The sequence below is a fragment of the Lathamus discolor genome, chromosome 1 (genome assembly GCF_037157495.1).
Source record: "Lathamus discolor isolate bLatDis1 chromosome 1, bLatDis1.hap1, whole genome shotgun sequence".
NCBI classification, from domain to species: Eukaryota; Metazoa; Chordata; class Aves; order Psittaciformes; family Psittacidae; genus Lathamus; species Lathamus discolor.
Genome location: NC_088884.1, coordinates 48,572,013 through 48,599,106, shown reverse-complemented (window position 1 = coordinate 48,599,106; position 27,094 = coordinate 48,572,013). Strand labels below are relative to the sequence as shown.

Genomic DNA, 27,094 nt, shown 5'->3' with positions numbered 1-27,094 from the left:
ACCAATGTCTACATAACTCCTTAGTGCATATCACAAGACGTGTATTCTGTATCTTATGAGGAGTACGAAGCCAGGTAGTTAAATTGAAAATTGTTACTGACATTCTTTGTAATACTGGCATAGGGGCACAGAGGAAAAGCCACTGTGAACATTTCTTTTGCACAGACAGACTTTTCTCTGCGAATTACAAGCAGCTATGCACAGAGGAATCATGGTCTAGCTGCATAAACACTGAAAGCTTCTCTAGATTAAGAACTGTGGAACAGTGGGATCATTTGAAGGAAACAACATGAAAAAGCTCCCCTATACGTATACCAGTTCTATCCTGGTGAAAAGACAAGGACAGAAAATTTAAAAATTATCGTCAGAAATAAATTATTTTCTGTGGAATTTCTCCTGCTCCAGACGGAAAAAATCAGCCAGGTTGCTGCTTGACTTTGGAAGGCTTGTCATAGAGCATATTACCTGCCATAAAACTAGGTATTTCTGATTTCTGTACAATGGCATAGATGCATTTTCATGAAATTGAACATTCAGTCCTTCTTCATGTTAAAAACCCTTCAGTTTGGTATAAATTATCTTCTTGCTTATGTAATGTACTGAAATCTTAACACCAAGCAACTTTCTGAAGTAATTAGGTAGCACTTTATCACTTTGTCAATCTGCTCCTTACCACAGACATTACTATTTAAACTCACTATCTAAAGAGGACACGCTGCTGCTGGGATCCTTGTACCTTTACTTCCAGAGCATTGTTATTTTGCTCTTCAAAATGGTTCCCCACCAACTGCATTGATGATCCATTAATTACTCATTAACACTATTAATATGCGAGTTGTATTACTCATCATAGAACTAGTTTGATTTATAATTTGATTAACTGAATGCACACATTTGTGGTTTGTGAGAGAAGCATCATAAGAACAGATTAATGTTTCCAATACCATGTTTGGGACACCACAAGAGATCATTTTGGTGAATATGAAGATTATCACAAAATCAGTCCTTGGCTTACTCATGGGAAGTTTTCCTCTTTATTGCTCTGAGATGAAGACAAAAAGGGGTTTTGTCTTCAAAATGTGGTGAAGGTTTTTCAGCTCCACAGATGCATAAAGGTATGATTTGAAAAGTTAAATTTGTCAATTACTTCAAGGTTTTGTAGATCTTAGTTAGCAAATTATTTGAGAGATCAGGACTGGAATTAATTTTGAAAGCCATATCAAAGGACAAAATGAAGGCTCTGTGCAGGAAGATCTTCTAAAATATGTGCACGTTATTCATTTCACCTTTGAATATTTTTTTTATCTCTTTTGAGACCGAAATGCTTTGTATGTATTTGGCAATTAAAGTGATGGGGTTGTGAAATAGCACTGATAATGTTCTTTGAGAAAGTCAATAGGGTAACTTTTCATGAGCAAAGGAGGAAAGAAAGAGAAGGCAGATCTGATAAGATTGCAGCACATACCAGAGACAACCAGAACTGCTCTGTATCACAATGAGAGACAAATAGCTGCACTGATAAAAAGGAAATATTTGGTCACCGTCAGCTTCCCCAGAGCATCTACTAGCACAACAGACCTAATGAGTAAATCCACATTGGCAGTATGAGTCATTTCTCTCAGCTGCATGAACAAAGCTTAAAGACTATGCACTAGGCACTCCAGCCTCTCCTATTTCAAAGTAGCAGAGGGTATCTTAGAGGAGCTGAATGGACTAATTATCTGATTGGGAAATAATGCTCAAGGGACTGGTGTCTAGTGGGGTAAATTATAAATTGATACCAGATAACCAGCAAAGAGAGGCTGTTTGAATAAGAGCAATGCAGCCTTTGGAAAAGAAGCTAGAAGATCTGCTGGCCTCCGTTCAGGCTTTGGCTCAGCTACCGAAATGTCTTGTGCAATTGCAATTGCCATTGTGGCTGTGAGAGTTTTGTTGGAACAGATATAAAAAAGGTCTCTGAATTGTAATGACAAGGGGTGGTTGGCCTGGTCATCGAAAACATAGCAGTCCTACAACTAAATACAGAACTTACATCAGCAGGTATTTAAATTTAAGCAGAGAAATAGCCATATAGAATTAAGGTATCTTTTAGATGATTTCCAAAGGTAGCATTAGAAAGGTAAAGACCATCTGTTTATTTTCTCACTGTCTCACTTTATTTGTTTCAGAGCTGGTGTTTGACAGCTTGGTTGAATCTACTGGCAAAACCACCTACCCAGCACCAGTAGCAATTGTGGGACCACATCTTAACATCTTTCAGAAAGATAGAAATGTTGAGAAAGCACTGAAATATGAATTGGATTAGTCTGACTACATGGCTTGGTCTGGCTGTGTTCTGTTTTGTTCATCTGTTTGATTGTTAAAGTAAATGCAATACTTGGAGTACTTTGCAAGGCATCTGGAAAACTCTAGTATTATTACATATAGGAGATGACTCAAAAGATACTCAGAGAAGGCTACATGCAGGAGAAAGCAGAGAACTTGAGATTGTTCATATTTTTTCAGGCATTTGCTGAACCCTGTTATACCTGATACAGGATATTTAAAGTAAATGGATCTTGCATTTAATGTCTGAGTCCCTGTTTTCATATCTTAGTACTAACTTTACAGAAACTGGTCCATGTACCAGGTGCAACCTGCAACAAGCTGGTTTGCCACAATGGAGGCCGATTTTTTGAGCTTTGCAACCATATCTATACTTTTACATATTTTCACAATACCCCAGCCCTACTTTTTCTTCAGTATGAAATGAATTAAAAATAGAAGGGTCCTGGAGACAAGATACATGCTTAATTCTGCCTATGAATAAGAAATCCTATGATATGAGATACAGAAACAGGTTTTGAGGTCAGACTTAAAAATGAAAGCTGTCTTTTGCAAGCATATTTCATGGTGTGAATATGAACTCTTATGAAAGCCTGGGGAGCTCCATTAACTTCACCAAAGCACAAAATTCAGCTTGGCATGAGCTTTAACGAAATAAAGAAGATTTGTATGGAAAATAGTTACTTCACTTTAATAACCCATAGAACAAGAACTACAGCCTTTTCTCTAATAGCTACTTTACTAGTGTACAAACTCATTCAGAAACTTAAATTATTTTGAGTGACAATGATTAAAGAACATTTTACAAAAGCCCCACATGGCACACACTAGCCTTCTATAAAATAATGCAAAAATAATTAGCAGGAAGCAACTGAATACTTAAGAGAATTGTAGGAAATAGATCAGTAAAGTTATGAGGCTAAATTCATCCCCGGTGTAATTCCACTGACTTCATTCTGTACGTAGATTTGGAATAAGCAGCTCAGCACACTGTGCACATGCTGGGAAGTGTAACTTTTAAGCTGACCTGTTACGCCATTCCCCACTCTTGGCCTCTGTGCTGAGCCAGATCCTGCTGCTGCCTGCCAGGTTTACTCAGATTAGTGCCCTTGTTGATGTGCATGCCTTCCCCAGGAACAAAAAGGTGCTATTGTCCTGCTGTCAGAAAATGGGGGAAATTTTCCAGGATGTTATACAGCCTCTTTACGTTTCTAGGAGCCTTTACTTAGCAATAGCTGTGTGTCTGTATGTCTGTGTCTGCATACGAAGCTATATATATAGACACCGACTGTGAAATTACTTCCTCTTATTGATTAGCTTTAGTGGTCTACTCAACTTTATGTATCTGCTTTAGCTAGTCAAATGCACTGAATGAAAAGGAAGCTTTTTCCTGCAAAAGGTAAATAAAGAAAAAAAAAACAAAACCACAAAGACTTGCCTTTAAAACCAGCATCTCGAAGTTAATAATATTTTTAATCTGCCTTAAGGAAACACTAGCAATTTGCTTTTTTGCATCATTCTGTTAGGGTACGTTCAGACTGGGTGTTGCTCAGCATACCATGGAATTTGTGATCAAGTTCTGAAACACTCCATTGCAAAACAGACACAGGGAATGTGTCTCTTGATAGCTTGAGAAGGGGGTGAGGGAGGTGCTGGGCTGTGGAAGAAGTACAAATTTATAGAAAAGCAGTAAAAAAAAAAAAAAACGCCTTTTTTTTATGACTACATTTCAGCCCGAACATTTTTCCCATTCACTGAAACAAGGCTTTCTCTTAGTTATTATGCCTGTCAGTGAGCAGTTGTGAACAGTAAGCCTGAATCACAGGGTTGATGCAGAAAAGATGTGCTGTGAGCACTTCTGCCCTTCTGCCCCCTTTTCTACTTGATCTTCTGCCATTCAATCCACGACAATTTTCCATATTTCTGCCAGCGTTATTAATGTCAGTTTGTAATTGCTGCTGATAATTGAATAAGAGGGGAGGGGGGAAATAAAAAAAAACCCCACATTGGTGATCTTGACATTGTAACCAGCTATTCTGAGACTCCCATCCCTGGCTTCTGGCTTCTACCTCCATTTCCACCCTCTGCAGCCCCCAGTGCTGCTGTGCCCCTGCTCTCCTAGCAAGCCTGCCACTGTCCATGTTGATCTTGCATGCACCATGGCCCAGCCCCTACCTGGGGCTGGTTGCAGTGAATCATAAAGAGGCTTCAGTTAAGTATGAATATGTGAGTAGAGTACAGTAGAGTAGAGTAAATTTGAGTAGAAAGTCACAGAATTAACTAGGTTGGAAAAGACCCTTAAGACCATCAAGTCTGACCATTACTCCAGGACTGCCAAGATCACCACTAACCCATATCACTGAGGACCCCATCTACACAGTTTTTTGAACACTTCCAGAGACAGTGATTCCACCACTGCCCTGGGAAATCTGGTCCCAGACCTGGTTACCCTTTCTGTAAAGAAATTTTTCCTAATATCCAAAGTAAACCTCTCCGGGGCAGTTTGAGGCCATTACCTCTTGTCCTACTGCTTGGTACCTGGGAGAAGAGAACGGCCCCCACCTCAATACAACCTTCTTGCCTGTAGTTATAGAGAGCGGCTACTGAGCCTTCTCTTCTCCAGACTAAACAACCCCAGTTCCCTCAGCCATTCCTCATCAGACTTGTGCTCCAGACCCTTCACCATGCTCTTCTCTGGACCTGCTCCAGCATCTCAATGTCTCTCTTGTAGTGAAGGGCCAAAACTGAACACAATATTTGAGGTGCAGCTTCACCATTGCTGAGTACAGGGGGATGATCACTTCCCTGGTCCTACTGGCTATGCTAATTCTGATAGAGGCCAGGATGCTGCTGGCTTTCTTGGCTGCCTGGGCAAATATATATGCAGTGAACATGTATGCATTATGTCCTAAAATGCCTAAATTGTCCTAATTAGCATATTCATTATGCATAACAACATCACCCTAAACTTCTGTTTGTTTATGGATTTACTTGCAAATTACTATGATAATGCTTTACTTCTTTCCCCACTCCCATATTTTGAACATGGTGTATACTCTGGATGTAAGAGTACTTTCCTGAAGCTAGGTAATTGTGCTCCAAGTTTACAAGCACCTTTGTATGACACACAGACCCTTTTATTTTGTCTTTATAGTAATCCTCTTCTTTCTCTCCCCTACAGTAAACAATTCCAAGAATTTCCCTCCTGCTTCCTACAAATAGAACCAATTTATCTAGCTGAGAAGAGATGTGAAAATAAAAGAGCATGTGTCCCATGTGAAGGTCTGTGTATGTAAGTTTGAGCAGGAAAAAAGATATCTTTCACAAACAGCCATAACTGTGTCTCTGACATTTGATAATGCAGAGAGAGATCTGTTTGTGTGCAGAATTCTAAAGCCATTTAATGATCAAAGAGCAATCCTGATTTTATCTTCCAGTACTTCCTCAGTGGTGATAAGATTAATTCTTTTAATGTTACGTTAGACTGCTCTAACCATAAATAGAAGTGCAAAATTACAAACGTGCCTGGGAAGGAAAAATGAGAATTACTTTGTTGGACATAGACAGAACACATTTAAAATACCTATTTTTTCTTTTTCCCCCTTTGATTTTGAATCATCGTTCAATTTTTTTTGAATGAAAATATATAGAACTATAAAATTATTGTTTACATGCAAACCAGGAGCAATGCCGATTTCAAGATTTTCTGACATCTTTTCTCTATCCTACTGCTAATTCTGTCTGCCTTCTGTTTGATAGATGGGCTGTTGGATGTGGGCCCTTCCCTGCAGGAGCTCAGTTGGCACTTGCGAAGACGGCTGTCCCCAGCAGACGTCAATTCTGGAATGTGGCAGGGGATCCCCTTCCAGAAGTCAAGTGTGATGCCGGAAATGCTAGTAGCTATTAATACTGTCTGTATTTTTATTATGAAAAATTGGCAAGTGCGATTCTTTAAGACCCATTCCTACCCAAAGTGTTATTGTGTACGCTGGCACACGACCAAGTGGGTGACCTGAGTCTAGTAAAAGTAACTTCGTTCTCTCTTTTTTCATCTTCTATAAGTATAGTAATCAGAATAATTGAGCAATTGCTGTATCTTAAAGGAAAAAAAAAGTGTTCTGGGAGCCTAGTGACATAGGAAGACGTGAAACTCAAGTCTGATATATTAAACCCTTGAGGAAACATAGCTTTGCTCATCGTGTGTGGTGTAAATTAGCAAACTTGTATTCTGTCTCATACAGGCAAAAGTTAAAATCTGTCACCTTATGACCCTTGTGACCTTCCCATAGGGTCACATTTTTGGATTATTTAAGAAGTAGTTTTAAGTGTCTTTTTTAAAAATAACCCTAAATTTTGTATAAACAGTAATACAGTTGCATAAGAAACAATTTACATTGTTTTTTTTACATACGAATTACATTGGTATGCACAGCATAAGATCTGAAAATGTGAAAATTGGTATGCTAGTCTGCTTTTCAGCAGAGCCATCTCAGCAGCTGCATGAAGTGCCTGTTCTAGGAAGCACAACATTTAGCTTACACTCTAATGATTCTTACATTCCTGCCATTTTTGTCCCCACAGTAGCACATCAAAGAAGCTGGTGGCATTTTGGATGTCAGGGTGAATACAATATTTACTAACGAGAGCTATTCCTAGAGACATGCAGCCAGAGGGCAGGGAATTATGGGTCTGTCCTATACTTGGATGGGAGTCCGTGAGGAAATCTGGATATAGGACGAACATTTACCCACAGGAATTTGGCAGAAACATTGCACCTAATTCCATTGTCACTGCTCAGCTGAGAGAATAGAAAAGAGGTGAAAGTAACGCCTAGAGATTACAAGTGGGTTTAGGGTTCTTTATTAGAAAATGTGATAACTCTAAGTCCTGGCTTTACAGAGTTAGATAAAAGGTGTGTGGGGGAAGAGGACATTGTGGAAACGGAAATACATTATGATTAAGTTACTTTTGGAGGCAGAAGAACAGTCAGAGCTGGGATTAGAGTCAAAATCTTCACATGCCTGAGTGAACAACAATTTCATTAGCCTGTGCTGCCACTTCATCAAGTACATCAAATACACTTCATCAGCTAACTCCCTGTTAGCAGCCATAGCACAGGGGCTGACAATGGCAATACCACTCTGTAATCGTCCTTGTTCTTTATTTTAAAACCAGAGGAACAAGAAGACAAAGCTGTATAAGAAACAATTCAGTTCAACCAGCTCTTAAAATTGTAGCTCCAGAACAAGCTATTTGTTCATTTTCGCTTCATCCTCTTCTGGACCCCATCCGCTCCATACCCACCACTGCCAGCCCTTGTTGTTAGGAGCCATATTGATGAACCTCACATAGAAGAGGGCTTTCTTTTTCTTTCTCATCTCTCCTGTCTTAGGCACATGCTCAGAAGTCTCCACTCCTGGGCAAGGTAACTGGCAGCAATGAGGCAAAAAGAGAGCAACAGACTACTCCAGATGAGCTCCCTGTGCAATGCTCTGGCTAATGCCTGATGTATAAATAAGCTGTCATGATTTACTCTTTTTGTGCACCCTTGGTGAGAACTTATGCAAGTCTGATGATGACAGTTTAAAAATGAGCTAACAACACTGGAAGAGGGTGCAGGAATAATTCAGAGGTAGGATGTGTGTATTGAGAAAGGAAAAATCAGCTAACCAAAAAAGCAGATTAAGAGATGTCAGTTACTGGTTAGTAGAACCACGGAAAAATTGGTTGGTAAAAGGTTATTGAATCTACTAGATAAAAACATTACAAGAACTGACATTTTGAAGCTCAAGCTGAACAAATTCAAATAAAAAAAGAGAGCACGTGTTTCTTAACAATTATTATAGTGTTAACGTTCAAAAGGCTCCCAAGAGAAGTGATAAGTTATCTACTCTGGATGGCTTTCTGGAAGGTTAACTTTTAATCAAGCCCAAATTATTTGCCTTGGTACAGGTGTAAATATAAAGGCCTCTGATATATGCAGACCCTGAAGTTCTTCATAACAGTAAAATACATGAATTAAGACATTGCATGAGTCTGTGACTATAGATTCATGGAACTGACAAGTGAATAACTGAGACAGGAACAACAGCAGCTGTGTAACTGCTGGATGGGACTTCTAACCAGCTGTTGGAGAGGGCCCTGGCCCTGTTCCTCTCTGTGTCTTTTACGTTAGAATGCCCTGGGGAGAAGAACATCCAGGAGACAGACACTATCCAGATGTAGGCCATGGCTGCTAGACCTCACAGACATGTTCCTTTTTACACACTTTCCTGCTGTTTCCCCAAGCTGTAGAGGGCCATTCAGCCTGAAGGGAGAGAGATGTTGTCCTGCCCTTGGGATAGTACATAGCGTAGGAATCTAGACACATTCTTAAGATACAGAAGCTAAAAGTCTAACTCCTGGGTTTAGACAAAGCTTTGCATCAAGTATCTGATTCCCTGAATGACTGTACAGACCTGTAAGCAATTATGTATAAGTGGATATTACTATCAGCAGTTGTTTTTGTTAACGAAGTGGTGGGTTCCAGTCTGAGATGAAAGTACTTGCATCTATGATCCCATTACAGTCAGGGTAGATCTAATCAGTGCAGTCTCACTGGAGCTGAGAGAGATACTCACCTAACCAACCATTAGGGCTGCAATTCAGTTGCCCACACAAAGCCATCTGGGATGCTCAGAGCAGCTGAAATGTCTGCAGAAGGGTGGCAGAAATGATGTACGACTTACGGAAGATCATCATCTCCTGGAGTGGTAGCTACAGGATACCCTACAGCAACCAAAGTAACACTAGACATCTACACCTGGGTAGCTCAGTCCATCCCTGGGTGTCAAATTTTGATTAGCTAAATTGCTCACTGCCTCTATTGCCAATATGATTAGATGTCTGCTGAGCATGATGGGAGTTTTGACATCTCACACACAAGTAGGCAACCATAATTAGGGGTTTTAATCTGAAGCTGAATGTTACTCAGACTGAGTGCAGCTCTGGTGCTCTTCCTGTGGTCACTGGCTTCAGTCCATGCAGATCATACCTCCTTAGGGATAACAGGTTTTGTCTAAATGTTAGACTGCCTGCCAGGCTCATCACATGTGGGTAATTGCACCCAAATGGTTAAACCCTGTGGTCCTGAGAGCTCTAAAGCTCGGTCTGGAGTTCTACTGTGAGTTGTAAACATGCCTGATGTAAAGCAATGCCAGTCTGAAGGCTTTCTAGATCTGCTGTTTAGGACCAATAGGCCTAAACTGTGCTGCAGTCGCAGCTTGGTCTGAATCTTGTCCTAAATGCCTTATTTATCACTTTGACATTACATAAATAGTTACGTGTGCTTTGGCTTAACTGGGAATATATGTACAATACGCAGCAAACCAATGTTAAGACCATCATCTATGATCAGGAGAAATCCTTTTCTATCATTAACTAAGAAGAGAGATTTTTAAAAGCCTGTAAGGTGAAGGGAAGTTTCTTAATCACTGCCCTATCTTAAGAATGTTTAACAAGATCTTTAATGAGATCCACCTCTGAATGTCTGTAACAGCTATGGAGTCCTTTTCAGCACACAATACTAAGGTGAGGTAATAGAATTGAAAGTTTATAACAAAAGTTTTCACTTCGGTCAAGGAGAGATCACTGAAGTAGATAAACTGGGTAATGAACCATTACTGACACTAGCTTCCTCAGAACAATAAAAACAGAAGAGCCTGGGTCTTTCACTGTGGACAGTTTTATTTTATATAATACCTACTGCACAGTGACTGATGAGGTGAATGGAGAAAGCAGTTATCACAGAGCCAGCTAGGAAGAGAGTTAGCAGTAAGCAAGTTAAAAACACAGTGGCCATCATTTTAAGCCAGAAAACTCACATTTCTCATGTCCTACTATCTTTTTCCTTTCTTTTCTGCCTGCAGTAGCACAACTGATCCTGCTCTGCTAAAATGGTTTGTACAATGCATATCCCAGACCTATTTGTTCCACCAGCATTCTTCTGGTGGAACAGAAGCCTCACTGAAGCACAATGTTGTTTAAAAAAGTGTAACAAAAAGGATTATTTGGAGCATGCTAAAAGGAGGAAGATGAATCCTCGGTTTGCTGCCCTACCCCTATTGCCATTACTGACAGCGCATACTGTCCCTAGGTACCCAAGGGACAGCTGAGCTCAGGCAAAGCCCCGTCACCACAGTTTTGTTCTTGGACTTCAAAGTGGCAGAGCTTGCAATAGAAACATGGATAACAGATGGTCTATGCTCACCATGGCTTCCTCCATGCTATGCTCCTACATTCAGGGCAGTTTTGTCTGGGCTCTGTCTTGCCTGTATTGGGTGAGGAATGCAGAAAGAACTGAGTAAATGGGTGTGATGTGGTTAGCAGGTTCAAACCCATGTCCTATTTTACTTACCCGCGGTGATCTTGTTGCCTCTTGAGAGCACAAACACCTTCCCAGGGAGGTGGGGACTCCAAAAGCCCCAGGAATGGATACTGCTGCACTACTTTCTGCTCCCTCACACATCCTGTGTTTGAAAGGGCTCCTCCCATTCTTCCTGGGGCATTCAGAGGAGATACCTCCCAGGCAGGATTGATATTTACTTCCATGATGTGGCTGTGAGAAAGGTATAGCAGAGTACTACAGCAGAGAGCGGGACAACACGTTCTTTATTTCTAGAACAATGCAGCCTTTTTCTGAGCTGAACAAAACTTTACCCAGTGATACTATCCTTGGCAGTACTGCAGAGTTGCCAGGTTCCATGACCTAAGTAGGTTAAGTTTCTCACCTGATTGATCACCCCAGTGGCCCTTGCTCAACCCAGGTGTCTCAGCATAATAAAACATGATCACTTGCTGCAGTCAGTGATGTCCTTTGCTGCTGCAAACTTTTTGAGAGTTTTGATAAAATCCTTTTTTTGCTTTCCCAGTCACTGCTAAACCACTCATTTGAATCTATTTGTTATCCAGATCAGTCTCACTGCTGCAGTTCTCAGCTGTTCCCAGCATCCAGACCAAGCTGTCATGCTGCAGGACTGTCTCCTCTGGTTCTCTTTTGTTTCTTGTCCCCTTCCCAGCAGCCTACAAGCTAGTCTAGAATTACGTTGCCCATTACCCTCTCTTGGGTTTGGACTGACAATTGCTATCTCAAGTGATACTTTAGTTGCTACAGACAAATCAGTTTTGTCCATCTGTGTTTCATGCTTTCCACTTTCAGCGAGTGGAGGCAGTCTGTTGGATATTTTCTTCAGACATGGCTCAGGCTGGTGGGAGCTATACCTGTCCCAAGGCAGTGACACTGGGGCAGTGGGCTTTTCTGGAGCTGGATAAAGGGGATCCAGCTCTGCTTTTAAAGTGTAATTGAAAGAAGTATTTGAGATTTATAAAACAGTGAGGGAAGGTATAACCATTAGAACATAAAAACAGCCCTTTGAAAAAAGGGGTTTGTGCAGAGGAGCACATTTTCAGTAACCTGCGGGGAGAGGCTGAGCAAAGCTTTCCATGTGTTTTGATTCTCTCATGTTTTAGCAAATGGACCCTGGAAAGGCAGCACATACTATAAACCTGGCTTTCAAACTGAAAGTCATTTGCATTTAAAAAGTTGAGCCCCAGATTTGCACACAATAGAATCATAGAATCACAGAATGGCTTGGGTTGGAAGAAACCTTAAAGCTCATTCGGTTCATCCCCTGTCACCCCCCTGTCACAGGCAGGGACACCTTCCACTAGAGCAGGTTACTCAAAGCCCCATCCAAACTGTCCCTGAACACTGTTAGGGATGGAACAGTCACAGCTTCTCTGGGCAACCTGTGCCAGTGACTCACCACCCTCACAGTAAAAAGTTCCTTCCTAATATCCAATCTAACTCTACCCTCTTTCAGTTTAAAGCCATTCGCCCTTGTCCTATCACTACGTGCCCTTGTAAAAAGTCCCTCTCCAGCTTTCTTGCAGGCCGCTTTAGGTACTGGAATGTTGCTGTAAGGTCTCCCCAGAGCGTTTTCCTTTCCAAGCTGAACAACCCTAACTCTCTGTATGGAGACAAGCCTGTCTCCATAGGAGAGATGCTCCAGTTCTCTGATCATCTTCATGGCCCTCCTCTGGACTCACTCCAACAAGTCAATGTCCTTCTTATGGCGGGGGTCCAAAAGCTGAACGCAGTATTCCAGGTGCTTCAGAGTTATAAAGTATGAGGGACACCAGGTACAAACCAGCCCTCTCTAAACATAAACATCTGTCCTTCCTACCAAGGTAGAGGAAAGCTTTAAGGGCTTCTGCTCCCTTGGCCACCTTCGATCTTGAGATGAAGGCTAATTCACTATCCCTCCTCTCAGCAATGGAGGCCACATCAACCCTGCTTCACCTCTGGCATAGAGGGAGCTCTGGCAAAAGTGTGTCCCAGGGAAGGCTGCAGAGAGAAGCTGCTTTTCTATTGTCTGGCTAGGGCTAGTTGGCAGAGGTCAAAGCAGTACCATTAATTACCCTGTCATGAGATGGATAGTGATATCCACTCCTTTTGGTGATTACTGTTGCATCTCCCTCTTTATATCAAATCAAAAGCAGCCAAAACATGTCAGCCAGTAATTTATTGAGAGCTACAAGCTAATTCAATTAATACAGCACACTGGTTGACATGATGAGGATGAGGCCATGGTAGACAAATGAAGTCTCCTGACAGATGAATGAATGAGACTGGTCTCACTGGACATCTATCAGCAGCTTTCTTCCTGAACCTCGCTTGCCCCTCAATACAGGGCTGCTTCCTCCTCCCAAGGGGTTTCCTTCCACTGCAGCCTGTTTGTTGCTGGAGCAAATCCTCCATTTCCGGCCTGCTGCTCTGGTGTATCTCACTGACGTTGGCGGGGTGGGTGGTGGTACTTCTGTCAGCATGGGAGGGCTGTCAGGAGCCTTCCCAAGCTCTTAGGAAACACAGAAATTACAGGCGCCTGTGTGCTGCTTCAGCATCTTCTCTTTCTCCTGTGGGATGGAGAAAATGGGCTGGTTATGACGTACAGCTGAGGGATGAAAAGAACAAGTGTGGGATCCCCCATTCGTTTTGTGGCATATGACATTTATTTCATTACTCCCCTCTTTGGCTGAAGAAGTCCCTTGTGAAAACAAACATTAAGGCTTTGAGAACGCCTACCCCCAGCTGCATTGAGGTTCTTGGTGGCACCCTCTTAACACACGGTGCTGGATCTAGGAAGAAATGTCTGCTGTGGGAAGTTTTATCTGAGGCGTAGCATTTCTTAACGTGACTATAAAGAGGAACTTGTGCGAACCGGATGTGTTGGGCTCTCTCCCCACCATCCTGCGACTTGGTGAAGAGGCTCTGTGAAAGTGATCCTTATCTGCAGGCTGGCAGCTCTATGTAGGTCTTTGTACAGCCCCAAAACCCGCTGGCTTGTAGATATTGTAGGAGTCCTTTCCTCTAAGTCAGATATTTGCCTGTCCTGAAAAAGTGTTTTCCCTAATGCTACTTTGAATCAATTTCATTGCACAACGACGTTAAGGGGAAAATTATATGTTTTCTTATAAAAGTAGATTTTCAAGTATGGGGCAATACTTCAGATAGGCCATCCATTAGCAGTACTCTTTCTTTCCGGTTCACATTTTATCTTAAAACTGTCAAGAGAATATGAGGGAGGAGGTCACTGGTGAACAGATAATATCAAAGTTGGCCAGCTTATCTACCTTGAAATGTCTCTTGTAGCTATACTAAAATGTTATACAATGAATTGTTTTTTAGTAACCAAAACAGGCTCCTCCCCATCAAATTTCTCTGGCAGAAGAGTAGAAATAGTGGCAAGCTGCTCTGCCAAAATGCTAATTACTCCCTAAGGACTCATCCAGTTATGCACAAACATGTGGCTGTTTATGTCCTCTGCATAATGCGTATAACTTAACTAATGCATTTTTTTCCCTCTTGCACAGGAGATCTGTATATCTAAGTTAATGTTATGTCAACTGCACTTCCAGAAGTTGCAGAAGAAAGAAACAAATGAATGTTTGTTGCAGGGATGCACAGAAGTCAGCCATGGATTTCAAATCACAGAAGAATTTCAAGCCTTCTTTGTAGAGCAGCCACATACATCTTTCTGTCTTTTAGCAGCTTTCAGGTTCTCAGGGGACTGCAATATAAGTCCAACATGGGCTCACTATGAGCTCAGAAACCAGGCAGAATGGATGATAAAGTGAAGAGATGCTCCTCTTTCACTCCTCGCTAGAGGTAATTTGAGGGAATGGGAGTTTCTGTGTGGGAGAATATGTGATGCAAGAACAATCTAAAAATATTTCCTTTTGCTTCCATAGCAACTCCCATGACAGCAGCTCTCTGAATTCATTAATTCATTCTTTCAGCCCTCTTTGTGGGTTTTGTCCAGTTTGCAGAGGTGCGTGAGTTTACAGATGTGTGTCGGCAGTCTGTTTTGGCAGCAGGGTACATCCTCTTCTCAGCTGGCAGCAGCACTTGCTAGTGGAAAGGGTGATGGCCCTGACACCACATGTGGAGCCAAAGGACAGCAATTGCCCCCTCCAAACTGCTCTCTCCTTTGAGCTCTGGCTCATGCTCCAGCTGAATCAAAAACATTAGAAGGCAGGCCCTGGCAGCCTTCATCTCATGGCAGGGTGCTGTAAAAGCAGTCTTGTTCACATTTTATCTATCTCTTCTGTGACATAACGGTGCAATTCTGAACTGTGTACTTGCAACACTCATTTCAGTACAATACCTTTGCTAAGCTCTGTAAGGAAAGGAGACACAAAAGAGGTGAAGGCTGTCTTAATTTACTTTTCTTTTGGACCTGAAGGAAACTTGTTTGAGCTGTTTACATGGCTCTGTTGAACACTTCCAGGTCAGCTGGATTTAAGGGAGAGAGGGAAACGAGATGCATTTTGCTGTAGGAGGTCTGCCTTCTGCCTTGTGGCTGTAAAGACTGCTTTTCACACCCAACGGCACCACTTTTGGGTAGGATTTGCAGCAAGGCAATGGGCAGCATGGTCGAGTGGGTAGGGTAGGGATCCAGGAGTCTTCGCTCCTTGTCATGTCATTAGCTCCTCACAGTCCTGTCTCTCTGCCTCATATCTCGTGGCAGCAAGGATATAGTACATCTCCTTTATAAGTTATAAGCAGCGCCTTGAAGGAAAAGTGATATAGCAGGAAAGGTTTTATTGCTTTCCATTTTTTTCTTTTTTTAGGGGGGTTTCAGAAAAAAGTACAGTGTTTTAGAGAATGCGTGGGTATTCCTGGAAATTCAGCAAGAGTTACTACTGATCTCATCCCTATAAGGCCCACTGTAAAACTTCTGTGTTTACAGATTAAGAGTTTTTAGCAATGTTGGGTGAGTGATTGGTCACATTATCACATATCATGCTTCTCTGGTATATGAAGGGTGAACACATTTGCAGCATGCCCACCTTTCCACAGGTCGAGGTGGACAAGTGCCTTAGGCTTGATATAGATTTGTGTGAGGAGCAGTTACCCTGCAGGATGGTAACTACGAGGTGAAAACCAGCCTGCTGGCAGTGGTGATGCCAGTGAAAGGTCCACACAAGCCCTTGTTACAGCTCTGAGCTTGTCTTTCAGAATCTTGTCCAGAATCTTCCAGTTCCCCAATTCAGCAACTTCTTTTAGATCCCAGACTTTTATATCCTCGTTTGTCACAGGAACAGAGATTCAGCTGATGTGGCCAAAAGGCTGCTGGATAGTCCTTTCTGTTCCCCTTTCTTAGTATTTTGTCACCCTTAGACTAGATTAAAAAATTCATTTTGATCCTCTTATATTCTTGACTTCAGCTTTCAGCCAAGAAATCCATAAAATTCAAAAGCCAGCATAGATATATGTCAACACCTTTTGAAACTGTAATGTCATAAAATAAAGTAACAGCAAACCACTATGAGAGATACCATTTTAACTAATTCAAAACAGCTGCTCTGCCATCTAGTGTCATTTAATAATGTATGCTGAAACCCAGATTCCACCCCAACTGCTGAAGCATCTCTACCATGTACTTTTCTTTCTAGTAGGTCTTTAAGGTCTGGCACATGCCTCTACCGCTGTGTGACAGAGAGAGGAATATAACCCAGGAGCAGTCTCCATTCAGAGACTTTCCCATGGCAATAAGGTCAATATAAGTTGTTCCTTACATAAAAGGATTGTTCCTTACCTGAAAATGTGAGCTGCAAAGCTAGGCTTGTCTGAGAAACTGCTGACCTTCTCCCAGTCATTCAGTAGCTCTATGGAGGTCACATAACAAATTCTTTATTTTTGGCAGGAATGCAACAAGCCTGTCAGAAAATTCCATCTTATCGAGTCTACCAGATGTTAGTTTTGCCCCAGGTATTTTCTGGTTCATAGTATAAGGTCAGCTGCAGAAGAGAAAGGTTGCCTAAATTAGGCCACAGAGGTCATAATGCCAGTGGTCTTCACTGGGTGAAGGGAACAGAGTGGAATTAGGTTTTGGTTTGTTTTTAATTCTCCCATTTTATGTTTGATATCCCCCCAGATAAACTTACATTCATTGGACTCAGGGAACTGTTTTTTTTTTTTTCTAGTCAAGGTAATAAGAAATAGTAAGTGATAAATATCTTTGTCTATTTCAATGCCATATGCAAGTACTTAGAAATAATTTAGAAACCTATTTTTTTTTCCAGGGTCAAACACCGTTCTTGCCAGGGGAATGTGGAAATTAAGAGTTACTCATGTATTCTGCCTGTTTCTTAACAAACCAAATCTCCTTACTTAGAAGTTGTCCTGATAAATCTTTAGAAGTTGACCTAATTTGCCAGAATAACTCCAAATTTGGATCAGTGCTTAGAACTTCAATTGATAACATATGTTTGGCTTCTGTTAAAGGATTTAAATCTTAAGTATGACTTTACACATCTTCTTCTGAAATGTCATACTCTTTGTACTCATAACTAGAAGCCATGCCAAAGCAAACCAATGCTGTCAATAACAGAGCTAAAAGAAAACACACAAAGCACAAGACACTGCATTCCAGAAACAGTACAAATGTGGTTTAGAAAAGCTCAAATTTGAGGCTACTAAAACCATGATATAAATACTGCAGTGCAATAATGGTCTGCTTAATCCAGGAGCTGAAGAGAAGCACTGCCTTAACTCTTCTTTTTTCTCGAGCAAGTCAATGGGATTGCCACATTATGGGGACATAAATGCAATGAGCCAGATCTCAGCTACTGTTTCTGAAAGGTTTCCTCGAGTTTTGAATTCCTAACCCAAATAGATGTTCATGCTAAAATGAGGAAAAAAAGGAGAAGTCTTTTAGGACTAAAGACACTGATTTTATCTTACTACAACATCTCTAAAAGAAACTTTCTTACAGGCTCTTTTGCTGGCAGGACCTCTTAAATCTATATTAGTTCCCAAAGTCCCCTAGTCTGAAGTTCTATAGAGGACTTCAGAGCCCCTTGAGGTGGCTCTAATGAACATGGAGAACCTTATTGCATGTGAGTGGCTGAAGAGATCCCAGTTTTCACTTTGCCTCCAAAGCTGACCAAAAGACAACCAGGTTTTCAGGTGTTAAATAGCAGCCAGAGATCAGCAGGCTTGGTGCATGGATGTTGTTTATTCTGATGTGCTCTAGTTCTCAAAATGAATAAATGATCCCCCTCTCACCAAAATTGAGTCACGTTTTGTTTTCATCACAATAGTCCCAGCTGTTACAAATAGCTGGCACTAATAATCTGTGGTTTAGACTGATTAGCATCCCATATCCCTTCATTTCTAAAATGGAATTTTAATCAGATTGTAATTCCTTGAAACCTCCACGTCAGTGAGTACTTCCTTAACCATTAATCAATTGAATTTTGCCCTCTATTAAGCTGCTTAAATCCACTTCACATTACTGATTGATAACTTCCATTGCCTCCAGCACGTTGCTGACATACTGTTGGGTTTTTTTAACATCAGGGCCATGACACTATTATAAAACTGAGAAAAAGAGCAGACGTTTGCATTGCTGCTGTTGTGGCTTTTCAGCTTTCCCATTTTAAATCCCTGTTTTCTTCAGGGATTTGAAAGTGGGTCATAAATTCATTTCAAAGTGAAATCACTTTCATTGGTCTAATCATGCAAGTACTCAATGTCTCTTCTGGGAGACCAGTTCTCAGTGTGGAAGTAGCTTATCTTCTTCTGCTCAACCCCTGTGCATTCATATTTTCTGGCCCCTGTGCTCAGTTTTTGCCCTTTCATTTTGCTGGTTGCTTTTGGTACTATTGTGCTGAAGCACAAATTTACTTTTAATAAGGAAGCTGGTAAACTGTATCTCTCCAGGGTAGAAGGATAATAACAGTTGGTTTGGCTAAGAAGGAAAATTAAATTATTTGACTTAAGATCAAATGCTTCCTATAATAATACATTATAAACTGGTTTACTGGAAATGTGAAGAAACTACATTAGTAACTCTGTTCATAAACAACTTTAATGATTCATCAGGAGAACAACATGCAACCTGAAGGAGCAGTTCTGCAGTCCTTACCAAAGGCAAGGGGATTTAAGTCTCTGGAACTGGGTCATATATCTGCTGGCAATAAAGAAAGAAACACAAAACATGTTTCTCAGAGCAGAGGGTTTCTGAGTTAACTAAAAGCTCATGATGGAGGGCCTGATTCAAGCATGTCCTTTCTTAGATGCTACTTCTTAGATATTTGCTTTCCCTGAAGCAAAGTGTGTGCGTTCCATGTTAATTTACAGCAGTACATGTGCTGTGTTTCAGTTGTAACCTGGTAATACATTCCAGCTATCATACGTCCATGCATTTAAATAATTATCCAAAAGACAGAACCATGGACAGCAATACCTACAGTCTGGAATTTGGCCACCAGAAAAAATAAATCATCAGAACCCCAAGGTAGCACAGAAACCACCTTGAAAGTGTAAGCAGAGTTCTCCTCAGGTCCTGCTACTGACATAAAGAAAGGAAAAAAACAAACCCCACAAACCCAAGAATTTCCATTATGATTACTTCTGCTAAACCTAATTAACTCTCAGTATGTGCCAGACATAGCAGACCTGATTAAAGTCTCCTGTTCTGGTGTTAAAAGATAATCCAAGGCCTTTAAGCTTTTATTCAGATGCCTATGATTTTGCTAGAGCACCTGCTGTACAGCACATGCTAATTAAAATTTTTGAATTAAAATGGTGTGCATCTCCATTTTATGGGGGGATAGAAGGAAGAAAGGACATTTTAGCACTAGCTTACTGCCAATGGCAGCTCTCAAAGGAATGGAGTTCTGCTGCTGCCTGCAAGAATGCAGGATCTTTCTTAATCATCTCTCTTGCAGATTAACTTCACCTTTGTTTCACTACTACCTTATTGGAATTATGTTCCTTATCTTACTATGTGTTTTCAGGCTGCTGGAAGACTGTTTGTGGCTAAAGGTATATTTTGGTTCCAGCTGAGAGCAGTTTTTATTGCTCCAGTGGAGTCCTTCTAAGTTCGAAGCAAAATTTTTCTAAGTCACTCATACTTTCCTGAGACATTCCCCTTTGCACTAAGAACAACTATGATGACCTTGGTGGTATCATAGACTGTGGTTTTGATGAAAGAACTAGCAGTGGAAGGTGTTGTGCAGTAGGAAATGACTGTATCCTGAGTTAATCAAAGTCTGCAATATAATACATAAGCCGGATTTGAATACAGTTCATCATCTCAAAGGTTTTAACTTTGGGAAGGAGAACAGAACCTTGCTTGCTTTTGATTTGAAGCAGTTCTATAATTTATGGCAGATTCTTAGCTTAGTTACTAAAAAAATACATGTAGTACTTATTGGTACTTCGTTATTTGCTAGAACTCATGAAGTGTCCCAGTGTTTGTCTATAATGATTTACCTAATGCAGTCCTTTAATACCTGGCACGTGTCCTCATTTGTTTCAGGGAAACTCCTTTCCACTTCTGTTGACATTGCAGCTTCCTGTGAACCACTGAGTGAGGAGGTGGAGAATCAGGGGTCCCATTTATAGCTTTCTAAGTCAATAGAAATAATCCCAAGGGAATTCTGAATTAGATCTTTAATTACCCAGCACTGACCTTGGAAAATAATCGCCTGTCAAAGCTAGCTGGTCAGCAGGGCAGCTAGTCTCCTGATGCTTTGTTATGCTTTTAGAAGAAGCAACAAAACAACTGGGTGTGTTTGTTATCATCAATAATATTTTTTTAAGACATTAACTTAACTTCTGACTTAGAAGTTTGCTAGACCAAATCAGGTAGCAAATTTTTCGTAACAGAAAATGCCTACATGTGTATGAGTTTTTTCAGAAATGAAACATTTTTCTTTAAGCACTGTTCATATTTCAAGTTGACACTGTGTTGGAAAAATACAGAACTTCTCTTTTCTTGTCTTTTGGGATATGCTGTCTGAAATTTATTCCAATGGCTATAAGAAGTGTTAGTGCAAACTGCAAAATTTTGTGAAGGGAAATCATGCTCTACTAAATCTTTACTGTAACCGAGTAATCCTGAGCTGAGAGAATACTTTAGAAGAGTTAGCTTTCATCCTGCTCTCACATCAGTCAACCACTAATGTGTGGGTATTTGCGCGTGTGAGAAGACGGTATAGTTGGTAGAATGATAACAAAGCAAGGTTACAGTATTTTCACTGTTGCCACCATACAAGGTTCATAAAATAAGAACCAAATGAAAAAGTACGTTTTCCTGGGGTTTCTTACTTCTTTCATAGGTTTTGACACTTTGTTATTTACATCTTCAGGTTTGTTTTCTGCAACTGTGAAACACCAACGATATAAAACGAGAAATCTTTGACCAACAGTTACTAAGTTTTTAAAAGTATTTATTAAAGCAGATTTTAATTTCCATTCAGGCTTTCTGTTGTAAGATCATTGTTACAGCTGAATCCCTTCTTCAAAAGCTCAAAAAAACTCCAGAAAGATTTATGTGATAACCTTTCTTTTAATCACTACTTTTTGCTTATGTGTTTACCTTTCTTTCTATCCATTGCTTTTTCTGTGCATATTTGCCTTCATTACTGTTGCTTCCTTTTATGTGTTTGCCATTCTCTGTCCTTCCTATTTTCTCATTGTTTGCCTTTCTCATGCATGCTTTTAATGTAACTTCGGTTTTCTTAAAGCTTTCTGTGTGCTCATATTCTCTGAAGGTGCAGGGTTATGTTTAGCAATCAGTAACTCAGTGACTGAGTCACTGATCACACTGAATTAATGCTGCATCTCTGGTATCCTCCCATCACCTTTCTCAGCCTGCTTCTTTTTGAAACTCCAAGGATTTGTGAAACTACTGTGTCAGGGTAGGAAAATAACATCAGCTTGCTCTAAGATAGATAGTTTCATCCCCTGCTGTGGTCTAGTTTGCTCCTTCTTGGCTGTGCGTAGTTCATTGCCCTGCCAGAAGCTGTAATATCCTCCCCGCTTTGTCTGCAAATGATCCCATAAGTTTTTGGTGAAGCCCTGTCCTTTTATTCCAGTATAGCAAGCCAAAGGCAGTGTACTGATCTTCAGGATATTCATATTGTGCTAGTGCCACAGGACTGGCACAGACTACTCCTTTAACACATGGTATGTGACCACATACTTCTGCTGTGATCCAACATCTCAACCTTGTACTGCAATTTTCCTTACCATTTTGTGTGAAAGTTACCATTCATGCAGGTATTATTTAAAAAGCTAAGATTTTAACCCATGCATTGATTTATTTTGTATGGTCTCTTCTTAGGATAAAACTTGGACATTCGACTGATATTAGTAGGAAAGATATAATGTTGTGGTATAAAGGCCATGGTGTATGGTAAAATGAACTGAACAGTCTTGTCGAATTCCCATTGATACATCATTCACCAGTACTGCCTTTATCACCTGCAGGAAGTGAATGGACATGTAACTGGGCTGTTATCTTGAATCAGAAGATTGAAGTAGCTATGCTATAAGTGCACATCTTCACAACTTGAAAAATTTGTCGTGTGATCTCCCCTTGAAAAAAACGTTAATTTCTTTTTTCCCCGTTTCTAAAGTGAAACTTCAAGTCTAAAGAGAAATAATACAAAATATTTATTACTCTGGAAATCCTTTCATAAATGGAAGATTCCATTTAAAGTCTTTTCATATAAGAACCAGAATTATTTTAGGAAGGTAACAGTTACATGGTGATGGAATAAGAACTGAAGGTCATTGATTGAATGACCTCAAGCCAGTTAGCATTCCTATTCACTAGAGGACCAGAACAGTAGCATTAAAGGTAACAAGTTTATAACTGGCATAGAGGGACAGCAGAAAAAAATAACCTGTGAAACTTCATTCCACTGGAGACTTAAAAATAAGTTAAAATGGCTAGTATAAACTCAGGAACCCTAGCTTAAAAAAAAAATATTTTCAGGGAACACGGTCAATACAAATTTAGAGATAAAAGCATCCTCTTTGTGTCAGAATTATTAGACACATACCTGAATGCTTGGTGCTGTATACCTGTTGGGTTTGCTCTCTCCTCTGAGACCTTTAGCACTGATTACTGTTGGACAGGCTATCAGACTTGATGCACTACATCTGAAATAAATAGATAGTTGCTGTGCTGGTGGAGCATCGTGGAAAAACTCTGGGCTTACCAAGGCTAGAACAGATGCTGCTGTAACATTCATGGGGTTGGACTAGTCGAAACGCAGTGAGATGGTCACTGGAGTCTTTGTGCTAGAGAACACGTGAAGCACCAAATGGCACTAAAGGGCAGGAGAAGGGTGGGATGCAGCATCCCTTCAGGTCCTCACTTCATCTCTAGGCCTTCATCTGTGACTGAATGTGGAGTTCAGTGGGAACTGTCAGCCTGACTTCTTTCAAAAGGGCTAATTTCATCCCACATCATTAACTTTATTTTTTTAAAATCCTGTTCTTTGCACTGACATGATCACTCATTAGTTGGTGGAACATAAAAGGATCTTTTTGAAAGTGGCTCATACAAAAATATTCTCTAATAAAGAAGAACGTGTCTAGACTTAGTACAGTAGATAATTCTTGCTAGGATGAAAGCAATTTCTATGTTAAAGGAAAAAGGTTGGGGAGCATTTTGAATAGATCTCTCTTTAAAAAAAATTGATGTTTCCTTCAGTAATGTTTTGTGATGCCTAAACTTTACACACATCTTACAGCTCCAGACAAAAAAACACTACATCTTTTATTTGCATTCCCATTAATTTGCAATCCTGACAAGAGTCCTTATTGTTGCCACCACATATTCTTCTAAAAACATTGCAGTGAGAGAGCAATACATATGCATATACATATACAAGTCAGCACAAGCTCCAGTCTGTAAGACCTGAGGTCTTTTTTGCTCCATCCCTGTGTTGAGGTTTAAAGCGATCCACACAGCTCGTCCACTCACTCCCCCCCGCTTCTTGCCCTCCCCCTGCTCCTGGAGGGACGGAGAGGAGAATCGAAAAGAATGCAACTCCCATGGGTTCAGATAAGAACAGTTTAGTAACTAAGGTATAACACAAATCACTACTGCTACCACCAATAATAATAATGATACAGGAAATAACAAGAGGAAAGAATACAACACCTCAACACCAGCCGACCAATAACTCAATAACTCGCCCCAATCCCCCCAGCCGAGCACCGACCGATACCTCCTCCAACCCTGCAGTCCCCCCCAGCCCTTCTGGGTAACTCTCAGTTACATCCTGGGCATGACGTGCTGTGGTATGGAATACCTTTTTGGTCAGTTTGGGTCAAGTGTCCTGTCTCTGCTTCCTCCCAGCTTCCCCTCCTCCCTGGCAGAGCATGAGGCTCAGAAAGTCCTTGGCCAGACCAAACATTTGAGCAGCAACTGAAAACATTGGCGTTATCAGCTCTCTTGCCAGGCCAAAAAATGAAAACATAACACTGCACTAGCTACTAAGAAGGAGAAAAAATGACTGCTACTGCTGAACCTGGGACACCCTGGCAGCATTCAAGGCCAGGTTAGACAGAGCCTTGGGTGACATGATCTAGTGTGAGGTGTCCCAGGCAAATGGTCAGTGTTTGCAGGGAAAATACAGGTTTCTGCTGCTTGGCCAGATAAGCTCACAAGATCCCAGAAAACCTATGTTTATCCAACACCTTACCCATGGTTTCCCTGTACAACACAAGAAATGGATGCACAGGAAAGGGTTCTTAGGACAAAACTTAGGATTTGCTGTCTTAAGTAATGATCCAGTGAGCATGGAATTTTCTTCAAGAAACCGGGAAGTATCAGCTGAAAACTACTAAGGGGCTTCCTGGGTTGGATAGGCAGGCAAAAGAGTGTGAAATGGAGTATCTGGCACAGTAGAGAAGAAAGAAGACCAGGAATGTGAGTGAAGACTGACTGCTGTGAAGGCAGGAAACAGAAATACCAATCCCCCCAAAAAAGTCCTGCAAAGGAGGTGAGGAGGTAGATAACCAAAATTTTCTATAGAGAAAGGTGGCTGGTGAAGAACTTTGCTTGGCACAACAAAAATCTTAAGGCATATTTAAATGTCAAATCTGTCTGCTTCAGATACTGATAGATTCCATTTTATACTTAGAAAGTATAAGTAATAAAAAAGTAAGCAGCTTCCGGATATGAAGTAATTTTCTTTGTATTTACACATAAACATGCGCGTATCCCCTTCTGTACACACAAACCCACGCTTATGCATATTTATATTACTATGCTCTCCAGGATGTAATTCTGGGAGTGCGTGGTTGACTGCCATTGCCCTGACCTGCCAGCTCTGGACAGAGACCATTTAAAGCAGGCCTAGGGTTTGGAGACTTTCTATCTGCAGACTGGTGTACATGGCTGGCTCTGCATGGAAGAGCTGGGATGAGAACGAAAAGATGGGCAGTTGTAGGGCTAGGGTAATGATTTCTAAAAGCATTCACCTTGTCAAATGCAATATTTTAAGACTATTCCTCCAACCGCCTCATTACCTCCAAAATATCACCAAAGAAGGTTTCCTTTTAACGAGGCAGGCAGTTGCAGCAAGTCTCTGCTCACAAAAGGGGCTCGGTGATTCAGACAAGCTCTGATGATCAATGAGCAAAGCAGCATCTAGCATGTCATGGATGGAACAAAAAGGTTGGGGACATCTGAATGAGGGAGCTCAGCCGTCACCATCAGCTTTGCCTCCGGGTCTCATTCTGAAAATTGCAGGGAAGCTGTTCTCTTCCTCCCTCGAGATTTGCATAAGACATTTACCGCATCAAGGATTCCTTCTGACATTTCTAATGGAAACAGCTAGAAGAAAGAGGGAAATCAGATAGCAGAGTGTCTCTGCACGCTGTGCTGTTGCCAAGCAGATTATGTGCTGTAATCTGTAAGCACTGAACTGTGTTTGAATTACGAGGAACCTTTCCCTTGCTTTTGTTTTAGCCCCCTGGGAGAGACGATGTTTCCGGACTGCTAATGTCACAGCATGACCTGTTAATAACCTGCAAGAGCCTTCCTCTACTCCACCGCCTCCCGCTCCCCCAGGACCCAGCAGCTGCCGTCACATGGATCAAGTGCCTGCCTTGTATGCGGTTCATTGAGAAAAATTCAAGCATGTGGCCTGAGGTTCCCCTGATGGCTGTCTGGGGATGATGATTTCTACCATCTGTTCTGGCTGCCTGTGGCTCCCGGAAACACCGAGGTGTATGTTGCTTCTGGCCATACGTGGGATTCCTAATGAAACCTCAGCTGCTGTCCAACTGTCTGTGAATATCAGATGGGTTTGAATTATCTTTCCGCCAAGAGGAGAGGGGGAAGCACTTTGTTTAACTCTTTAATCTGAACCACTACACAGCACGTGCATAATCACAGGGTACAAAGCCGCGGAATTATTAGCATCTGCATCATGGTGGCAGCTGTAGCATTTGCACGTGTGCTGGGTCTGTCCGATTCGAGATGCCCAGGCTGGCTGTTTCCAGGCTAAATATACAGCCTCGAGTCAAATTCATCTTACTGCAACTCACTTGGAAGCCCTGTAATTATACCAGAGATTTATTTGATCCCTTCACTTCTGATTTCTGTTAAAGGCACATTTCATCTGTATAAATTGCATATCAGTATATGACAAAAGGCTGCTTATCAAATGGTTTAAATGCAGCTGAGGAATTGAAGCAATTTCAAAGCTATTTATTGAGACGGAGGAAGTCACAGCCAATTTATACTAATTTTGGTGTATGAAAGAGACTTTAATGCAAAAAACCTCCATAACAAATAAACAGAAATGTCTTGTCTCTCAGGATTTGACATCCTGTCTGTTCTTTCTCCCGTAATCTATCATTTAGAAACTTTTTCTTTCTATTTGCTAAATATAATTTTTCAGTGGATGTTGAGGGGCACTAAATCACCTAAGGGACCAGGTCTCAGTAGAAAGGATTCGACATTCTTTCTTGTTAGAATGACCTAGACTTCATCCATTGATATTCATACTGTTTTCCCCATTCATATTAATACAATTTTCTTTGAATGAATAGATGCTCTCAGTAAGAAATCCACTGAGTTTTATGTGGTCGGAAAAAACGTTTACATAGTCGGTGCTGCAGCAATGAAGTTATTACAGAATTGCTGAATGAATCAGGAACAATTCCTTACCTTTCTCTGCAGCCATTGCTCAGTCAGGGCAATGCCGAATATAAGACTTAGAAGTGACCTCAAAGCCAAAAAAGAAAAGGAAAAGGAAGTAACTATGCAGCAGCAGACAGCAGTGATAGCCTTGAGCTGCTAAACAGTAAGGGGAGAGTATCAGTACATGGTACTGGACACCTCAGTGACATGACCTCAGCTACTTATTTTTAGAGGCTGTTTTTCTACTAATATTGTGGATGCTA

General features: G+C 41.0%; 1 long non-coding RNA gene across 2 annotated transcripts in view; it reads left to right on the top strand.

Moving 5' to 3' along the window:
• The window catches only part of LOC136007127 (uncharacterized), a 39,927-nt gene extending 13,422 nt beyond the window's left edge, over positions 1-26,505 (top strand). The window contains exons 3-4 of one of the 2 annotated variants that reach the window (XR_010609486.1): positions 5,507-5,607; positions 6,085-6,281. This is a non-coding gene — a long non-coding RNA (uncharacterized LOC136007127). Of the gene's footprint in view, positions 1-5,506; positions 5,608-6,084; positions 6,282-25,652 lie in introns of those variants that run through there. The other variant, XR_010609485.1, reaches the window with a different exon arrangement.
• Positions 26,506-27,094: the final 589 nt, after the last annotated feature.